Genomic DNA, 20,884 nt, shown 5'->3' with positions numbered 1-20,884 from the left:
AGGTATTTAAGACAGGAAAAGGGTCTCAGAACTAGCATTCATTCTCCAGCCATGTTGAGGTTAGGAAAACATTCAAGTCTCAGGATTCTCCAGCCACACTGAGGAGAGCATAGCAGTCTGGGATTGCAGTCTCAGGTTTGGTGGAACCAGGATCTCCTTTCAGTCTGAGGCAGAGTAAGAGCTAGTGGCTGGCTGCTTTGCTTTTCTGATCTTCAGCTTAAAACTTGAACCTAAATATCTGTCTCTTGGTCTTTTATTTATCTTGTTTAAAAGGGCAGCCCAGGCTATGGATGGGAGAAGTTTAGGATAAGGAGGCAGTGCATGCCAGCCATACCCTGTAACAGGTAGGGACTGAGGGGTGCTGGGAGAACCTAGTGGTCAGGTCCACTTTCATATGTTAAATAGGCACCTCAGTCATTTTTCACAGGGTTTGAGACTTAACAATCAACAGATAACTGGATTAAATGACTATCTCTTTATAAAATAAAACACTATTGAGCAATTTACACTAAAAAAACTCTCAAAACAAATGGGCAAGAACTGTTTGCTGCTCCTCTCATTCACTGCTAGGCAGGGCACACTGCAGATGCCAGATAGCCACAGGACCATTGATAGCCAAGAGACTACAAAGCATATTGCCAAGTGTCGGTCATGTTTCTTTGCTCAGCTCCGGTACTTAGTACATTAGATTTAGTGTATTGAGTTTATATGGCTTGCTATATTTTTCAGATTGAAGAGTTTATTAGAAGGAGCATCTGAAGACTGACACTGTGTATTATAATAGTCAATCCTCCTGTTCCTTTATAATCCTTCTGCTATTTATTCCTTTTACAGAGGAATTAAAATTACTCATCACATTGTTGATCATAATGCTTTACACAAACACCTAACTCTATAATAAAATAAGAATATTAGCAATGTTATTTTATTTACATTTATTCTTTCTCTGATAAACTTTCTTTTTAGCTTCCTGTTTCTGAGTAACAATAGGCTTTTCTTCTTACTTCTGAATGTCTTCTTTAAAAACTCCTTTGTATAACAAAAATTTTGTAAGACAAATTCTATTTATTTTTGATAAGTAAATGTCTTATTTTTCATTTGTGCTTAAAGGAAGGCTTTAAAGAGACACCAGTCAGGTTGACATGCTTTCCTTTCATCACCTTAAATATATAATATTTTACTGGGTTCCATGGTTTCATAATAAAAACATGATACAATATTTTTTACATGTTCATCTGTCTGATATTCTACTTTTTGCTTTAGTCTTTTTAGCATGTTGTTTTTCTCTGGTTTTCTGATTTAAATAAGGCATAACAAGGTTATAGGTGTTTATCAAGTATGATGTTCTCTGATCTGAGACTTCTGGATATAAAGTTGATGTCTGACATTAAAAACTCCCAGTCACTAATACTTGAAATAATCCTTCTTTTTCTCTTCATCTTTCTTCTTCTGGAATTATTACTACACATAAATCATGATTTTAATGGTCTCATATTTCTTCTATTCTGTTATGTAGCTGTTTCCTTCAAGATTGAAATATTCTGTTTATTCCTTCTCATGAAAGGAAGTAAACAACTAGCAATAGATCCAGGAAGTTCCTAAAACTGACCAGATTCACTAGGCTCATTCGTACCAGTATCGAACTATAAAGACTGTTGAAGTCACTATCTCACAAGCCAGGCTGAAAAGAAGACTTTTAGACCTTTCAAGCTGCCTGATTAGAGGCAGAGACCAGCAGAGCTGCATGGAAGAAGGTTAGGCAAACTCAGCCACCAGGAAAGAATACTCTTCAACCTATTAGGCTGCCTGTAGGTTGTGCAGTATGCACAGCAATTATAGCTTTTGTGGACTTGTACCTTTGCTCAGGTAGGCTTTGGTAATGTAGGTATCTTTGGGTCAATACTGCTTCTGATGAACTCATTGTTTCACAAAGTTGGAATTTGATGGTTGAAAAACCAGCCTGTCTGCATTTTGTCTTAGAAGCCATTTTGAGTCTCTAGCCAAATTACATTTCTGTTTGTTATAAAACTTGAATTTCTGTTTCTCATACCTGGGCTGTACCCCACCCCACTACCTACAGAATAAACTGTAATCCCCTTACTCCTAACCACCTGTTCTCAGTAATGTCCTGTTCCTTTTGTTCCATGACATGAATGCTTCCTTTAGTTTCCTGGTCTGGGTTCAGTAACCATGTTTATGTGCAAAACTACCACTCTATATTTCTCACTATAAAAAGGTCTTTAGAAATTGACTTTGAGGACCTTAGAGGGAGTCTGCAGGTGACTAAGCTCTGGTATGTACAGATAAAGCTTGCTTTAATTTGGTCACAATCTAGCTCAGTAGCGTTTCTCTTTACTTCTGTGGGATTAATAATGATATACTTATTTTGGCTTGCCATGGGCTCCCTATTCTAACCTCTACTTTCCTCTCCCTTTTCTTTTTCTTTTGGTTAGGAAAGTGTACATTAGAATTACTTCAAGGCTTGGTTCTTAAGGATTTCTAGCCTGTTGATGGCTACCTAGAGGCATTCTTTTCATAATGATATTATGTATTTTGAAAATTATCTTTGGATGTTGTTTTTTAGTTTACACCACTATTCATTTCAAAAATATTTTTGGGTTTATTATCTATAAAATTTTAAATATTATTTTTAATTTTAGTTATGTGTATACATATGTAGGCATTTACATTGAGTGCAGTGCTCACAGAGACCAGATGAGGGAATCTGACACCCTGAAGCTAGAGTTCCAGATGTTTGTAAGCCATCCTATGTGGGTGCTGGGAATGCAATTCTGGTCCTTTGCAGGAGCAAGTGACTCTCTTAACTGCTAAATCACCTTTTCAGTCCTGACCTCTCTCTTCTCTATGTGTTCTCACATGTTGTTCAATTTTCCATTAAAGTTCTGAGAATGGTAATCACACATTTTTGGTATACCAGGATACCAGCATTTCTGCCATATAGAAGTCTACTTTTGATAATTAAGCTTGTTCTTAGGTCTTTATCATCTCTTGAAGCTACTCATAAAAATTTAAGGTGATATAATTGATTGAACCAGCAAGAATATGTCCCCCATGTTAAGATTTAAATGTATCCACTTAGGATTGCCACCAACCTTTGGTAACAAACACATTTGAAAGAAAGACACCTCTACACTTCCATTTGACTATTATGGGATTGTTAAAACAATGAACTCCAAAGAATTAAAATTTTCCAAGTAATCCCTCCCAAAGAATGAAGAGGAACTTATTAAATAGGAGGACATTTCACAGAGTTCTGACAACTTACTGGACCATCTCACAGAATAGTGTAGAACTGAGACAATGATGTATCATTGATGAGCAGGAGTACACCATATATAGGACTGTTTAGATAGAGGACAATCCTCTGCATCTCTTTATATAAGTGTAAGCCTTACCTCAGTACCTCTGCAGGAATGTGGGGTCCCTAGACCTTGTCATTTGTCTTTCTCCCCAGTGTTGCATTATTGAATATATCACTTTTCTCTACCTCTCATGCTTTCTTACCTTCTTTCATTAGAGCTATTAGGGTTGTTAGAGTCTAGGCCTCTACTTTAAAATTTCTGATAATAGTATTTAGACTGTTTATTGGTTGCTGTGATTATGAGGTTAAATTTCTTCTGGTGTCTCTGTTATTATATCCTCCATTGACTACAAGTTTCCATGGAGATTCCTCATTACATAGTGTCTGAGTGCTGCATTTCTTTCAGTTGTAATCTCCTGAAGCAAGTGGAAAAGTGGTGCAAAAATACAGGGAAGAAGAATAATTTCGCATCCCTGTATTCCTGAGCAGATTGCAGTGTTCTACTGGGACTGCATTCCTCATCTGTGACTGTCATATGTGCTTTACTTTCCCAATCTCAGGAAAGAAAATGTGCAGAGAATACTCATATGTGCCACATTGGATAGGATCTGGAAAAGTTGTTTTCCTGAGGTCATTTCTTTGCTAATGAGCATTGTATGATCTGTACATGCTCCAAAATCATTTTCTATTTTTTCTGCAGTAATGGGAGCACATCTAATCTTTCCTCTGGAACCCCTTAAGATATGTCACAGAGGAATAGGATGTCTTTCCTGTACCTGAGCCACTGGAATTCTATCTCTTCAGCTACTGTGTTCATTATCCATGCTTTAGCGAATCTATAGTACTGTAACCAAATTCAGGGGTTTGCATCTCCATGTCTACAAAGTCAACATAAACAACCAAGATATCAAATAAAGGAGAAAAATTTATTACACAATACAAGTAGGGAAAAATAAGAATCTTTTTCAATGCAAGACTCTCTATAAAGGAAACACAAGGGATCCATTGTAGGAAATTTATTAGGCAGTCTATACAGGGAGGACTTAGGGGGAGGATACTGTCCTAGAGTTCACCATGCCCAGCTCACCATCATGCTTTAGATAAAAATAAAGGAAAATATTGCTCTTAAAATTTTCTCTTGTTAGTTATGTGTCTATGTGTGGTTGGGTGTGTGAGTGTGCACACAAGAGGGCAGACACTCATGGAAGTCAGAGAGTGCATTAAATGTACACAATAGAGTTTGATTCTGATAAGGTGTCCCTTTAGTAAGCCTTCATCCTGGGAAATGACTGACTGCCCTGAATATGTCTGCATATCACCATAGGACCAACTCATCCATGAAATGTTTGATAAGTCAGTACAGTCTGTGGAACAAAACCCACACAAGACCATTTTCTCTTGTGATAGGCAAATAGAACTGCTGTTCTATTACTTTATAACATGTCTTAAATTGACATATACTGTTCCTTCAAGTCAAATTCTATTTTTCTGATTTTATTAATTATACTTTATTTTCTTATTTTAGTTTAGTTTCTTGATGCGGGCTTTCATGTAGAACAAACCAGTCTCACACTCACCATGTAAGCAATGATGAAATTTTGGTCAAGCTTGAATACATCTTCTCAGCATTGGATTTTCATTAGTCTATGCTATTTCTGGGTTATATGGTTCTGGGAACAAAACATAGGCAGGAATTTTCATACTAGATAATTCTTCTACCAACTGTCCAAAGCCCACAATGAAACTTCCTTAAAATTCAGTTTTCTTTCTACATATGACTGCCATCATTGCTGTTATTTGAGTTTTATAACACTTGGTTTTTAGTGTGTTTTTGTACTTAATTAATATTCCATTCTTCTTATTCCCAAATTGTGAGTAGTAATTAAACAGTCAGAAAGCCACAAAGAAAGAGTCATTAGTAACAATAAAGACCAGTGGGTTATTAGACCCTATCACAGTTTATGCAGGATAATAAACTCTATCAATAATATTCACTATTTTAAAATTGTCAAAGTCATAAATTATAGTAGATCTTACATTCATTTCCACAGTTCACCTCCCATGTCAAACATCTAAGGTTTAAGAGACCCACACAATTATGCCTTGATCCTCTCAACTTTCTCTGCAAATATTGCATGACAAAACAAAAGGAATAATATTGAGACCCAGATATTCCCTGTCAACAACTGTGAGATTTTGAATGATTTACTCAGCTCATATGATTAGATAAAAAATGTGTAAAATCTTCTTCTTCTATTAGTAGTTATTCCATGGTTTTACTTGTTTTGTGTTATATAGATATTTAGACAAGTGCCCCCCTCTCTTCCATTCCCTCACTCTCTCTCACTGTTGAACCAGAATAATTGCTTCTAGATTAATCTGTGTTGCAAAGAACAAGATCTCCCAACTTACAACTAATACTGAGGCACTTGGGGTATACTGCCTCATCATGAATGCTGTGAGTGATGTCTAAATACTAGTGTCTTTCCATGAGAGTGAAGTCATTATATATAGGGTGTACAAAATATAATTGTATATTTACTACAATTCATTTTTAATATATTAAATATTTGAGAATTTTATATATTCATACAATATATTTTTGTTGTAGTCACTCCAGACTCCTACCATAACTCTTCCCAGTTCTTCCCTATACTCCTCTACCCAACTGCATACCCTCCTCATTTATTTATTTGTCTGTCTATTGCTAACTCACTAAAGTCTAATTTGGACTCCCCATATAATCCCCATGTAGTAAGTGTGGGCCCTTCAAGTAAAGCATAGTCAACCATGCAGGAACCACACCATTAAAGAAAACTATGTCAGGTGACAACAGCTATTAATATATTATAGTTGGGAATGAGGCCTGGTGAACCCCTTCGAACTCCATGCTGGAATGCTGACTGACTGGGTCTTACACAATTCTTGTTCATATGACTCCTGCTGGTGTGACTTCATGAATGTGGTAATCTAGCCATGTCCAGACCACTGTGTTAACTCCAGTCTTCTTGTCCTCTGACTCTTAATGACCTATCCACTTCCTATTCAAGGAGCCTCTCAGATAGGAACTGTGTTGTTATTTTTAATGAGTGTACACAGTTGTAGCTCAACCACCATTGAATAACCTTTTAATTATATCCTTGCCAATGCTTATCTTTTAAGTTGCAGAAAGATTTAGCAAAATCTATTTATTAAGAACAACATATGCTAATAGTCCTTTAAGTCATGATCTGTATATGATAGAGTTGCCAGTACTATTGTGGGGAACCTGGAAGATCTTTCTCTAAGACCCAGTCAGTGTTCTGCAAGTATATTCACTTTCTCCATCCTTATTCAGCATGATAAGTAATGTACTGTAAGTAATGGCTACAATTATTAGACAAGAAAGAAGAGAGATATTTTAAAGGGAAAAGTCAAATGCTTCTGACTTTGTATCATGTGTAGAGGGTCCTTGACATGCAATGCAACCTGTTATCAATATGCTCAGTTTCAAAGCCAGAGAGTGTCACAGAATGACACAGATTTAAATTGAAACGAAGACATTGGAGAACACACAGAAGCACAAACACTGACAAAACCTAAGCAAGAGCTTGCCATGTCCTGCAAAGAAAACTATGGCAATAAACAAGGGCAAAGTGTGTGGGGTTTTGTATTTGTAAGCTTCCATTAGAATGAGAAGGATTTGTAAAACAGCTAAGCCTAAGTAATGGGACTTAGTGGATTTGCGAACCGGACTTTGCCCAGGCAAGGTAGAAATGAATGGGGTTTTGTTAAAGGTTTAAGATTCCATTTAGGACATGCTGACATTTCTGAGGTTAACTGCAATGCAGTAGTTACTGACTACAGGTAACTCCTAAGTACTCAAAATGAGAACAGCCAATGTGGAAATGGAAACAGCAGAAAAAAAATAAAACATGGAGTTTGAACATCTAAGGTAAAAAATAAAGAGTAGAAATTATCACTCATCTCTCAATAACTATGTCTGTTAAGAGTTAGATGACAATATTTAGTTAGTTAATTAGTGAATAGTTATTGAGAAAAGTTTTCATCTTGCAGCTTTGGCTGTTCTAGAACTCACTATGCTCATCAGTTTGTCCTCCAACCCATGGACATCTGCCTGCCTCTACCTCCCAAGTGCTGCTATTAAAGGCATGCAATACCATGCCTAAACATAAGATAACACTTAGATTTTCCATTAAAAGTATATCAGCAGGGTGCACTAAGTAACTTAATTAAAGTTACACCTGTTTTTTAAATTTTATTATATTTTCTTTTAAAAACATCTTTAGTTATTATTCAAGAATTTCATAGATAATGTATTTCAAAGATATTCAGCCCCAAACTTGCTTCCCCAATTCCTGCCAGGTCTTCCTGTGCTGCAACATTTCCATGCTAAATCGATGTCCTCATTTCTGTAGTCAAAAACTTATCAACTACTGAATGTAATTACTACTGTCCATATTCCCATAAGTTAGGGAAGTGGACATGCACTGTATCATGCTCAACCCTCCAGGATACATACCTAAAGAAAACTGACTCACTTTCCTAGCTGCCATCAGTTTTGCTTTTTATTTCTGAAGGACAAAACTGAAAGAAATCAAGTCAATACCCTGTACCCTGTTTTGACAAAGGTTATATGGCAGACTTTGTGTTGCCCACCAAGTGTGAAAGATTTACTGTTTACACTTGATAGAAAATGCCTGTCATTCCCAAGATGATACAGATACATAGATATTGGTGATGAGAAGCTCAGGATTGAAAAAAAGACAATAAATAGCCTCAGTAAAACACAATGATGGGAACTTATGAGGTTGGAAATTGCATTTCAGGTTTTGCCTGAAATGAAATCCTTTGAAGAAGGAAGCTACATAGACGTTTATATATTTATGTATGGGTCTTAACAAATGAAATTGAGTGCTTAATTTACCAAGAAGAAAATCTGGGCCAAATTACCTATCTCTTAGTAATTCATAATGGACATTATTATATGAATATTGCATTACTTGGTTAGAAATGTTAACTGAACTTGTCCTTGAGTTTTATTGATTTTACTAACAGTTTCCTTGTCATTGTTCATTTGCTGACATGTGCTTCCCTATATCTACCCCTGCTAATTCAAGAGCGTTTAATTCTTGTAAACAGTTTTCTAATGGAAAAAGGCATTGATAGTATTTTGGAGTATATAATAACTTTCATATGAAATACAAAATTATGCCATGTTTTTCTATTTAAAAACACTATAATTTACAAATATATCAACTTTTCATTACATTGTTAAACATTATTTTACTTTGTTTATATTAAATCTCAGCTTTTGTCTAATTTCTATATTTAAGCTATGGAAATGAAATGCAGTTTTTGTAATAAAAATGCTTATACAATCTTCCACTTAATAATTCAGATATGGAAATACGGTATATAGATGCTTACACACAGTAATAATATTTTATAAGGCAGCAGCCTAGCAGAACAAATTGTGCTTAACATGTTTGTGCAGAGGGACTTATTAAAAATAATGTCTTAAAAATCAAAATAGTAAAATCTTAAAAATTGTATGCCTTAATTAGTTCTTCCCAGCACATAGGGCTGTAGCATTCAGCACATAATTTTCATCCATGTAGGTCAATTTTCATTGTTTCTTCTTATTTCCTTCACCCACTACATCTTACATCCCTTCTGTCTTTCTTGATGGTTACCTTCTTCCTCAATAATAGTTATTCCATCTGTTTACCTGCTATGTGAGTTCCACAATGGGCTGTGTTAAAGACCTTCCTCTCCTCTCTCATTGTCTGCTATATGTCTCATATTACACACACACACACACACACACACACACACACACACACACACACTTATACATGCACACACTTGTGTGTGAGTCTCTACACATGATTATGTCTTACTTTCAATTATGACAGAAAAGGTGGGAGTTGAGTTTACCAAATCTTATTTACTTTACTCAATATAATTATTTCCAGTTTTATTAACTTTCCTTTTTCTTTTTATAAAACTTATGATTTTGTTTTGTTGCATGACTCAAAGGATTTCATTGTGTATATGAATCATAATTTCTTAATGCATTTCACCTTTTTGTTAGGCATGTAAGCTCTTTTCTTTCATTGTTTTATGCATACATTTTAACAAGTATGCATAAAGTAATGGAAGAAAAGAGAAAACAAAACCAATGCCAACAACAATACCTAGTATGCTCTTAGCATGTTTAAACATTGAAATGCAATTAAATTTTGATATTATGCTCTAATTTCCAGAAGATATTTGCAGAAAAACAAAAGGAGTAGCTTGGCTGAATCTTTAGAAGTCTGAATGAAGATCCTTAGTCTCCTTCCTGTTATATTGATGACTTATTCAGCCAACAGGAGGCACATAACTTATTTCACTCCTACTTTTCTCTCTTCCAAAACAAAGTCTTGATATGATGGCTTCTAAGATTCCTTTTTACTACACTACTGTTTCTAAAGTGCACATTGTATTATGAAATAATTCTGAGAGCTAGTAAGGCATAAATCAATTTCTCCCATATGATAATAAATAATCCACATCAGTTTCATACAAAACTATTTTATTTTAAAACAAATCATCTCATAACATACATGTGAACTACGTGTATTTTTAATTTGTAAAGCATGGTTTCTGAAGCATAATGGTTTTGTTGCTCCAGAGAAACAAAAATAGATGCCTTTCTTTTAATGTTCAATTTAAAAAATGCTATTTATTATTATTGTGTATTACATGTGTTCCTATATGTGAGAGAATGCAGATATGCATTATACCATGGCACAAACATGTGTGGAGGTCAGAGGACAGAGGAGTTGGCTCCCTCCTTTGATGGTGGAATACAGAGGTTGAATTTAGAACATCAGACTTAAACAGCAAGTGTTTCTATCCTCTGAACTATCTACTGGCCCTCAGTTTTTCAAGGGCCAGAAACTGATCAAGATGAAGTGCAAAAACTTCATCATATTTACATATACCTACGACATCCAGCTTATTCTAATATTTTATTTTATTTTTAATTATGTGTCTGTGCCTGTGACTGCCTGTGTGTATGTGCAAATAAGTGATCAGGAGAGGATACCAGATCCTGTGTAACTGGCATTACAGGCCATTGTGAGCCACCTTATGTTGGGGTTTTGAAGAAGACTGGGCTCTTCCACAAAAGCAGAATGGTTACTCACCCATCTTTCCAGTTCCTGACTAATTCTAAAAGCAGGAAAATATGTATTTCCTACCAAAATAAAGAACATATCCACAAGTTTTCAGCAGATATCATCCTCTTAATATTTAAACTTTATCAAATAACCTCTAGGGTGGGGAAGAAAGTATTTGCATGCAGATTAACAGAGAACCTAGTCATATTCACAGGAATGAACAGCTGGAGGACTCATGGGAGGTAGGTATGCATGTGCAAATTGAATCATTGGAGACAATTCTCAAAGAGACTATCACTTCTTGATGACACAGTAGTAGGGGTTAAGACAAATGCACCTGAGGAAAATTCAACCACTTTACTTGCAAATCAAATGCACATTTTGCTAATGCCCTGGGTGTGGTAAACACAGCTCATTTTCTCAAAAAGAAGAGAAAGCCAAAAGCCTCTGCCACTCAGCTACAGTTGCTTTACACTGGGCTTGGTCCTTCCAGCTGTGTCTTGGCTTAATCTCTTCCATATAACCTATGCCAAATTAAACTTGGGGAATGCCACTTCGGATTTCATCAACCTCACGACACAAGTTTCAGTAAACTCCTTTGGTTACACAGATTTCAGCAATCAAGGACTATTGGAATATCCACCCCAACCTGCATTTAACAACAGTATGACAAGAAAATCATACAGCTGCAAGTTTTATTTTCTTTCCTTTGTTTCCTGACACGTTTCTCATTTAAAGGGAGGTAGTGAGACAAGTGACTGCCAATGGGAAATGACAAGATGGTGATCACGGTTACAAAGAGTTCATGAAACAAAATCCACATTGAAATGAGCACCAACTCAGACAAGGAAGACATCCATGAAGGAAGTATCAAAGTGAGATACCTAGTAAGATGCACTAAACTGTACAAAGAATGAATAACCAAAGAGGACTTCCTGCTCATCAGAACAGCGTATATTTGTAAGGGCCTTCTAAATAGGGAAATATTTTAAATTGTAAACATGACTTAAGCCTTTGCTGGGAGCCATACATAAAGTAAATATAAAAAAGAGGATGATAATGGAGGGGAGGGAAGAGAGGGCAAACAATAAAATGAGAAGAAAAGGGTATATGTTGTAGGCATCTTTTAACCAAGAATATGTAGCAATTCTGAGAGGACCTGCAATGCAAATTCCTGTCTGAGACGTTTAATATGCCTTTTTCATTTTAAATTTTTGGTCCTTCAGAGTTGTGAGAACATTGCAGTTAGATGTAAGATAATTTTTCATCATCTTCTGTGATGTCAAATGCCTTTGAGCAATTTGCAACACTCTAAAAGTCTATTGACAGGTCAGCAAAAATGAAAGGGCATCTCTGTCACCTTGAGGAGTAGTGATCAAAAGCAAAGTACCAACCAATTAGAGCAGGATCAATGACTCTATTTCCTGCCGTCAGTGTCATAAACTGTGGGGAAACATGAGTTGGGTTATTATTTTTCAAAGTTACCCTGTCTTGATTGTGTCATAGCAGGGTGTTCATGTAGAAGAGTGATTTGCATCGTGAAACTTTAAAAATACCATTGCTAAATTACACCAATGCAATTGTATGAAAGTCCCATTAAACACTTTTGAAAGACATGGCAGCCTGTACAGTAGGATTCAAATTAAAGTAAAGAAATTGGCATTGGTGGTTTCAAATTGTTGTCTGCTTTTATGCCCATAATTAGCATGGACTATGAGCTTAAAACATGAAGTTCTCTGGCTGAAGCTATGACTCAGTGGTTAAGAGCAAGTAATGTTTTTTTTCCAGATGAGCTACATTTAGTTTCCAGCACCTGTATCAGATGTATCAAAGTCATCTATAACTGCAACTCTAGGGGAGTCTTCTGCCCTCTGTTGGCACATATGGGCATTGCATTCATGTACACATTAATGCACAGTTATGCATAATTACACACAATTCACAGAAATGAAAATTGAAACAAAAATCCTATAAAAAACAATTACATTCTTTTTCTTGGTCAAAACCAATTATTCAAAATATATTTTTTGAATGATGTTGCTTCCTTATCTGCTAAGAAGACCCATATTTTCCATTATTTGGATATATAAAACTTAAAGAAATGGAACAAAGTAGTTAAAGAAAAAACTAAGACTCTACACACTGAACCAAAAGGATGGGAAAATATCAGGAGGGGACAACACTAGCCACAAAAAAGATTCTACTTCCCTGAATACTCCAGGCAATGAAGCATAAAGGAGGAAGAAAAACCCAATTAGATATATCAAAACCAAAACTACTATTTTATACCCAACTTGGCCCACCAGTTGTTTTTACTTTTTCATCTAGGATGAAAATTGCATGTATAGAATCATAAGCAAAAAAAAATCACCCTCCCATCCTCTAGTGCCCCCACCTTTTCCCCAAACCATCCCTACCCACTCCCCAAGAATAGTGAGGTCCTCCATGAGGGACCATCAAAATTCTTCCCTTCATTTGGGGGAGGGCCTAGGCCTTTTTTTCATGTAACTGGGCTGCAATGGAATCCCTCCATAGGGAATGGGCTCCAAAAGTTCATTTGTGCTCTATGGATAAACACTGGCTCCACTGTTAGTGGTCCCATAGACTGTTCAGTCTTCTTAGCTGGCACCACAGTCAGAGGGCTTGGTTCAGTCCAATGCTGGTTCCCCAACTTTATAACTAGCGTCTCCTTGTTCGCAATGTTTCTGTGGGTTTCGACATCACAGTCTTGGATCCTTTGCTCATCCCTCTTCCCTCTCCACAATTGGATTCCACGAGTATGGCTCAGTTTTTCACTTTGGGTACCTGCTTCTTCTTTGATCAGCTATGATGAAGGCTCTAGGAAGGGCATCAAAGGCAGCCTCTCTGCACTGCCTAGATTCTGTCATCCCTGTGGATCCCTGAATATTTCTCCAGTGCCACACCTCCCTCCAAACCTGTACTGGTTCCCTATATCAAGACATCTCTTCTTCTTGGTCTCCTATATTCTTCCCCTGTCTCAGTTGCCCTGTTTTTCTTCCCCCTGTTCTCTGCCTCTCCCCTTTCCATCTCTCTCCTCTCCCCCCCCACCCCCAATTTGATCAAGGGTTCTTGTCCCCCTCCTCTTCTTGGAAAATCATGTGTTGTTCTCTTGGGGTTCTCCTTGTATCCTAGTTTTTCTGATGGTGTGGATTGTAGGCTGGTAATCCTTTGCTCTATGTCTAATATTCATGTATGAGTGCGTACATACCCTGCTTGTCTTTCTGTGATTGGGTAACTTCACTTATCTTATTGTGAATCTCTGTATGAATTATGAACATGAAGGCAGATTCCCACAGAGGCCAGAAGAGAGTTGTCTTTTTTGGAGCTGGAGTTATAGGCAGTTGTGAACTCTTGCTGTAGATGCTAAAAACTGAAGTTGGGTCCTCTGAAACACAACAAAATATTCTTACTTCTCATGTATGAGTGAGTACAAACCCTGCTTGTCTTTCTGTGATTGGGTAAGTTCACTTATCTTATTGTGAATCTCTGTATGTATTATGAACATGAATGCAGATTCCCACAGAGGCCAGAAGAGGGAGTTTTTTTTTTTTTTTGGAGCTGGAGTAATAGGCACTTGTGAACTATTGCTGTAGATGCTAAAAACTGAAGATGGGTCCTCTGAAACACAACAAAATATTCTTCCCAGACCATTTTCAAGCTTTTAAATGTTGACATATATTAACAGTGGAAGCATTATGGCTGGAGAGATGTCTCAGTGGTTAAGAGCACTGGCCACTCTTGCAGAGGACCTGAGTTTGATTCCTACCACCTACATGGCAGCTCACAACTGTCACTGTCTATAACACCAGTACCTGAGAATGAAATTCCGTCTTCTGGCCTTCACCAGCACTTAGAGTAACATAGATACACACCTATACATGTATAAATATTGTTACCCTACATATTTACAAGGGGTCTTCCTGTTTCAGTGAAATATATCATTGAGAAATTCTTTTGTTCAAGTCCCAATTGGATATCCTCTTAGTTGATTCTGGGTCCAGTTAAGTAGACAAACAATATTAAAAATAGTACTAGGAAAGGAAATTTAGCTGAATCCTAGGGTTGGTGATGCATATTCTTTTCAGCCAGGAGTAAGAAATCATTAGCCCAAGTGCATCTACTTATTACAAGTTATAAAAATGGGTGCTGCAGTAGGGGTTTTGTCAGTTATCTTGGCATTTTTTCTCTTCAGAGAAGTTTTGTGGGCATAATCTTCAAAGTGTCCTAGCCTTCTAGTCCTCTATGCATTGATGACTGCTACACACATTCTGAAATCAAATACTTGAAGGATATGAACATTTAGATAAGCATGAGCCTTGCTTTTACTTCTAATATAAGTTCTTCTTTGGGGCTGTTGTGATGTCTCAGTGGGTTATGTACTTTTCATGAAAACAAGAGGAGCTGAGTTCAAATTTTAAAACCTACATAAAGCAAAATGCAGTAGCATGAGTCTCAGCACTCTCTGCAATAAGATGGGAAGAACTCCAGAACTCCAAGAGAACTCCAGAAGCACATGGGCAAGTTAGCTTGAAGTTTATAGCAACAAACAATGAAGAGACCCTGTCTCAAACAAAGTGGATGGTGAAGACACTCGAGGTTTTCCTCTGACCTCCACATGTTCACTGTAGCGATTCTATGTTCCCCACACAGACAGATCACACCCACATGTGCAATCCATACTCACAATCCCTCTTTTTACATGACTTGCTTCTTTACAATTTTATACCTTTAAGTAATATATGTGTGTATATACAATATATACAGACAGATATATATATATACATACATATATGTGTGTATATATATATTTCTATGTACAATATAGATCAATATATGTGGATAGGAGTGCTATGCTGGCTCTCAGAACATCAGGGAAGCAGGGAAGCCACAGTAGACATTTTCATTTCATCTGCAGTCATAAAGTAGAAAAAGATCAGTCCCAGTGTTCAGCTCAGTTTCTCCGTTGTACTCAGTTCAGGACCACACTCCACTGGAAGGTACTGGTAACACCCCGAATGGGTTTTCCATCCACTTTTGGAAACAAGAGCCTAGACACACCCATAGATATGTTTCCACAGTGATTCAAAACTCAACCTGCCCATGAAGAATAACAGTAACATTCCAATTTATTCAACATTGTAAAACAGTAATATATTACTACTTTAATTAATACTTCAATTTTGACTTATGTTCCAGGTATTAACTACCAAAAGGAATAAGCTAAGGGTGGTTACATTTTACATTCATTCCTAATACATGTGTATAACCAGTAAATTTAGGTTATCTTCACCCTTATGTTTAAAGGTTTCACTCAATTCATTAGGATTTCTCATGAAGATAAATATAGATCCACACACTCTGACTATTTCCAATCTATTGTCCTCAATAATATAAGACATTTATGTTGACTACTTACTTCAGTGCTTGCATATACAGTACATTTGGTTGTTTCACCTGATTGTATATTGCTATGTAAAATGCTGTGAATATAATGGACTGAATAAAGAGATTAGTAAAAATAATGTCCATCTGCTTCTTTTACTCTTTTAATGTAGTTAACTGGAAAAGTTATCCCAAATATCTATGCAGCCTGTGTGTTTTAATATTCATTCTCATGGAAAAGAAATGTCTATAAGACTTATGTCCCAAATGAGTACTGTCATTGGTCATTGAATGATGGTACATTATTGATCAGCACAGGACATTTGACCTGCTCCGTTTCCGACCTGGGCCAGTTCACCCCTCCTTAGGCAACCTGGTCCCCCCCCCTCCCCGCTCCCGGGAGGTCCCCATATTGATGCGGAACTTAGTGCGGACACCCGATCGGCTTAGAGCACTACAGCCCAGTACTCTTGGACTCAAGCCATCCTCCTGTCTCAGCCTCCCGAGTAGTTGGGACTACAGGCGTGCGCCACCGCTCCCGTGGAATGATGGTACATTATTAAAGTCCAGAGAAAATGTGTGAAAGTGTAGCTGATATGTAACACACACCTTTGTTTGGCCTCTCTCTCTCTCTCTCTCTCTCTCTCTCTCTCTCTCTCTCTCTCTGTCTCTCTCTCTCTGTCTCTCTCTCTCTCTCTCTGCCTCTCTCTCTCTCTGTCTCTCTCTGTCTCTCTGTCTCTGTCTCTGTCTCTGTCTCTGTCTCTGTCTCTCTCTCTCTCTCTCTCTCCTCCTCCTCCTCCTCCTCTTCATTCTCTTTCTTCTTTCTTGAGAAGTTCATCCTAAAGAGAAGATCTATAACCACACTCCTTGCAAGATTGGTGTCTTTTTAATTTTCTCATGATTAGATTTTGCCATCATTTAACTACAACATCAATGTGCTTACTGCTTTCTCCATTCTAAGTTTGATACTGCTAGCGAATCTCATGAAATTACCCTGAAGACTGACCTCCATTCTAAGCCTTGCTGGGTCATAACTTCTGCACGTATTCTACTACCAAATGTTTGTTTTCTCCTTTGAAATTTCTTCACATAGGTGGCAAACAGTTCTTGAATTTAGTACACTCCAATCTTATAGGCAAAGAGTAAATGATAACACAGACACAAATGTAAATATGTTTTAATAAACGTATATATGTATTTTGTGAAAAAATTCTCAGATACCTGGTTGAAACATTTTCTTTCTAATATTCAAAGTTATGTAATAAAGATGATGTGTGCAGATATTGCAAGACTTGGACTCACCTTCATAAAAATGCTTGCCTATTACTTTATAAATATTCTCTATGTATCACTGCGGCCTTAGTTTAAAGAAGGCAACTTCTTTTAGCAATATTAAGATATTGACTCTGGAATCAGCCAGGGAATGAAAAATGAAGTTATGCATATTTAATCTACTCAGTGAGGATTTGGGGCTGCCTCTGAGAATAAGAGGGAAATTAATAACTCCACGCCTTCCTTCACAAGGGTATATATGAGGACAAAATTGTATCACAACATATGGAAAAACATTTGTAAAATATAATAGGTTATAAAATATAAATAACTTTATGATTGTGTTTACAATTGCTAATTATATTATTTAACTGTCAGAAGAAACATTAATTTGCTTTGTTTTGAATTTAATATTTCCTTAAAACTCTAAGGGCCAATTCCTTTATTTTCCAAATACAGCAAAAATCTATTCTTACTTCAATATAATGGAATGTATTTTTTCCTGTGCTTATTTTAACCTTTCAAGAATTCAACATTATCTTGAACAGTGTTTACCCATGATCACCTTTCTTCTTAACAGCCTGGGGGAAGGACCTCTGCTGTCATTCCCCTGAGAAAAATATAAATGATAAAGAAAGCATAGTTTGTTTCATATGGGGGAAATAAATGATCACAGAAGAGAGGACCCGGGAGATTAGTTGGCTGTATGTTGGCCAGTATGTATATCAATGTATAACACAGTAATCCACTCATCAAGGAGATTATCTGATTTTTATCCAAGGTCTTTGAAATAGTTACTATTGTAATAATTGGTACACATGAAAAACAACAAAAGGCAAGAAGATAAGCAATTATTTTGGGCCTTATTTTGCATTCATTTCTATCCACAGAACATCTCCAAAAACTTCAGTGTTTTATTAGACAATGGTAGTTGTGCAAAATAGCACTGCTTTTAATACAGAAATGAAGGAAAAGGGAACATCAAGTAGCGAAGTTCATCTCACTTGTTAAGCAAGAAGAATAGAAGAGAAAGGAGAGAGAGAGACAGAGTGTGTGTGTGTGAGAGAGAAAGAGAGAGAGAGACACAGAGAGAGAGAGAGACAGAGAAAGAAAGAGGTGGGCCCGGGGGGGGCAGTGAGTGATGGAGGAATTGCAAGTGGGTAAGTTGTGCCCTAAAATGGATATACTCAGAAAGGAATAGAATTGACCTCTCATCCAGGTTGAACAGTTTTGAATATCCTACTTAGATTGAAGTCTGGGGTATTTCTAGATTGCTAATCTTGTCGGATCTTGAACAGAGAGAAATATGGTAGAGTGATTATGTGTATGGAGATTTATAACCAACACTCACAGAATTGGAGATGTAGATAGCATGAGAATCCAGAACTAGAGATTTCAAGCAGAAATGCTGCATGCATTTCTAACTTTAATGTTTGGCCTACTTTTGTGTTCCCTGACAAGTTTTCTTCCAGGGCTTCCAAAAGTGCTCTCTAACACTGAGACCATCTCTTCAGGTCTCCAGATGTTAAGGATTTTTGATACTCATTGGATTATTTGGGCAACCTCTACTGTTCTCCACTTCTGCTGTTCTCTGTTCTCACTCATCTGAACATGATATCTGTGAGAACAGTAGTTTTCACTTATTTTATTTATGGCTGTATTTCTACAGTTTAAAAATTGACCACTACATAGTGAAGAGTCAATATTGTTTTATACATGCATACATGAATCTTATTTACATAAGACAAAGACTGTGGCTCTCTTACTGTCAAACTCTCCAAAGTTATCCAGGGACATTTATCACATCCTTACTCAAAGTTCGGCTAATGCTCTAGTAGTTTCATCATCGCTTGATAGCATTTTAGAAAGTCATCATCTCAGGTCCCACCCTAGACCTCAGGAAATATAATCTGCCTTCATCACTTCCCAAGTGCTTCTAATCACACATGACTATGTGAGGTGCCCAGCCTATTTAAGTAATCCCTCAAGTTGTCACAACATCACCTACACCTTAATTAATCAAGGCAAACTTTCCACTGCAAAACATTCAAAGAAAACTTAGAAGTCTCTAACTGTCAAACTCTGCAAAGTTATAACCAATCAACTGTAGTTTACACATAAGGCTTATAGAGCCAAAGTTGTGTATTTAATAGAGTTAATTTCTTCCTATTCTTTAAGTCTAAAAATTGAAAAAATATAGTTAAAACTCTTAGATTTTTAGTGAGTTAACTAGTGCTTATGTTTATTAAATAACTTATTTACACTAAATTAAGTTTTCTATAAGATAAAAATTCAATAAATTATCTCAATGTATTTAAAATTTATACACAAGACAAAAAAGGAAAAAGAAAAATAACGCAAAAATTACAAAGTAAAAATTCTAATGCTTGTTAATTTAGTACATGAGGAAAATAGATTAAGCTCTTGATATATCTGTCATTATAACCATAGTTTAAATATACGATTGAACTTAAACATAAGGGAATTAATTTTGCCCATTTATGTGTATATAATTCTATATGCTTATATGTGTGCATATTTAGAGGGGTAATTATATGTGTTCCTGCTTAAAGAGATGGGATGTCTTTCTCAATTATTCTCTACCTTGTGTGTATGTGAAAGAGATAGCATCTTTCATTGAATTTGGAGTTCTCCAAACGCCAGAATACCCTTGTCTCTGTCTTTTCAGCTTTGAAAATACAAACATGTGCCACCATGCCAAATCTTAAAAGGGTGTTTGAGCCATGTGGTCAAACAAGAGAATCCAACTGAAAAGAGGATAATTTACAGGTAGTTATGTCAAAACCACAGAACGGCACACACACTCATATGTATATGTATAATATACCTGATCTGTGTCATATTTATGATATATATGAGATGTGTGTTTGTGTGTGTTTTCAAGGTAGTATAATAATAAAAATATGTTGGAGAACTGAGTAATATATCAAGTATAGACCCAGGTTTCTAATGCAGAGTCACTGGAAATGAACCTACAGAATAGTGGATAAGTCAATTAAAGCTGCCACAGCATCTTTGAATTAGAGCTTTAGGTTATCACTCTCTTCCCCTTCGAATCAGCGCTAAGCCAGTCTATTTTTTAAAGCAAATAAATATATATGCTTTATATATGCTGATCTCTGTGAGTTCCTAGTTATTCAGGACAGCATAGTATGGTTCTGTCTGAAAAAGAGAACTAACTCAAGGTCACTCCATGAGACCTTGCACATCAGGTGGAAACAGCAGGATTATACTCCAGTTAATATATTATATTATACAATTATGTACAATTATATGTTAAGTAGAATAATCTAATTCATCTTTAAGTTAGAACGTTAGGTTTGAGGTCTCTTCTTTTGAATTGGCTGTAAGATAGACAATTGTTTTAAGTAAATAAATATATATGAAACACATATATACACATATGTGCAAACATGTATATATACATATAAAACATATACATGTATGTATGTATGCATGTAAATATTTTCAAGGTAGTATAAGAATACAACTTCAGGGCTGGAGAGATGGCTCAGAGGTTAAGAGCCCTGGCTGCTCTTCCAGAGGTCCTGAGTTCAATTCTCAGCAATGATATGGTGTCTTACAACTATTTTTAGTGAGATCTGGCACCCTCTTCTGGACTGCAGGCATGTATGCAGACAGAACACTGCATACATAATAAATAAATAAAAATCTCAAAAATTAATTCAAATATGTT

The sequence above is a fragment of the Mesocricetus auratus genome, unplaced genomic scaffold (genome assembly GCF_017639785.1).
Source record: "Mesocricetus auratus isolate SY011 unplaced genomic scaffold, BCM_Maur_2.0 Super-Scaffold_100676, whole genome shotgun sequence".
NCBI lineage: Eukaryota > Metazoa > Chordata > Mammalia > Rodentia > Cricetidae > Mesocricetus > Mesocricetus auratus.
This window is presented reverse-complemented; position numbering follows the sequence as displayed.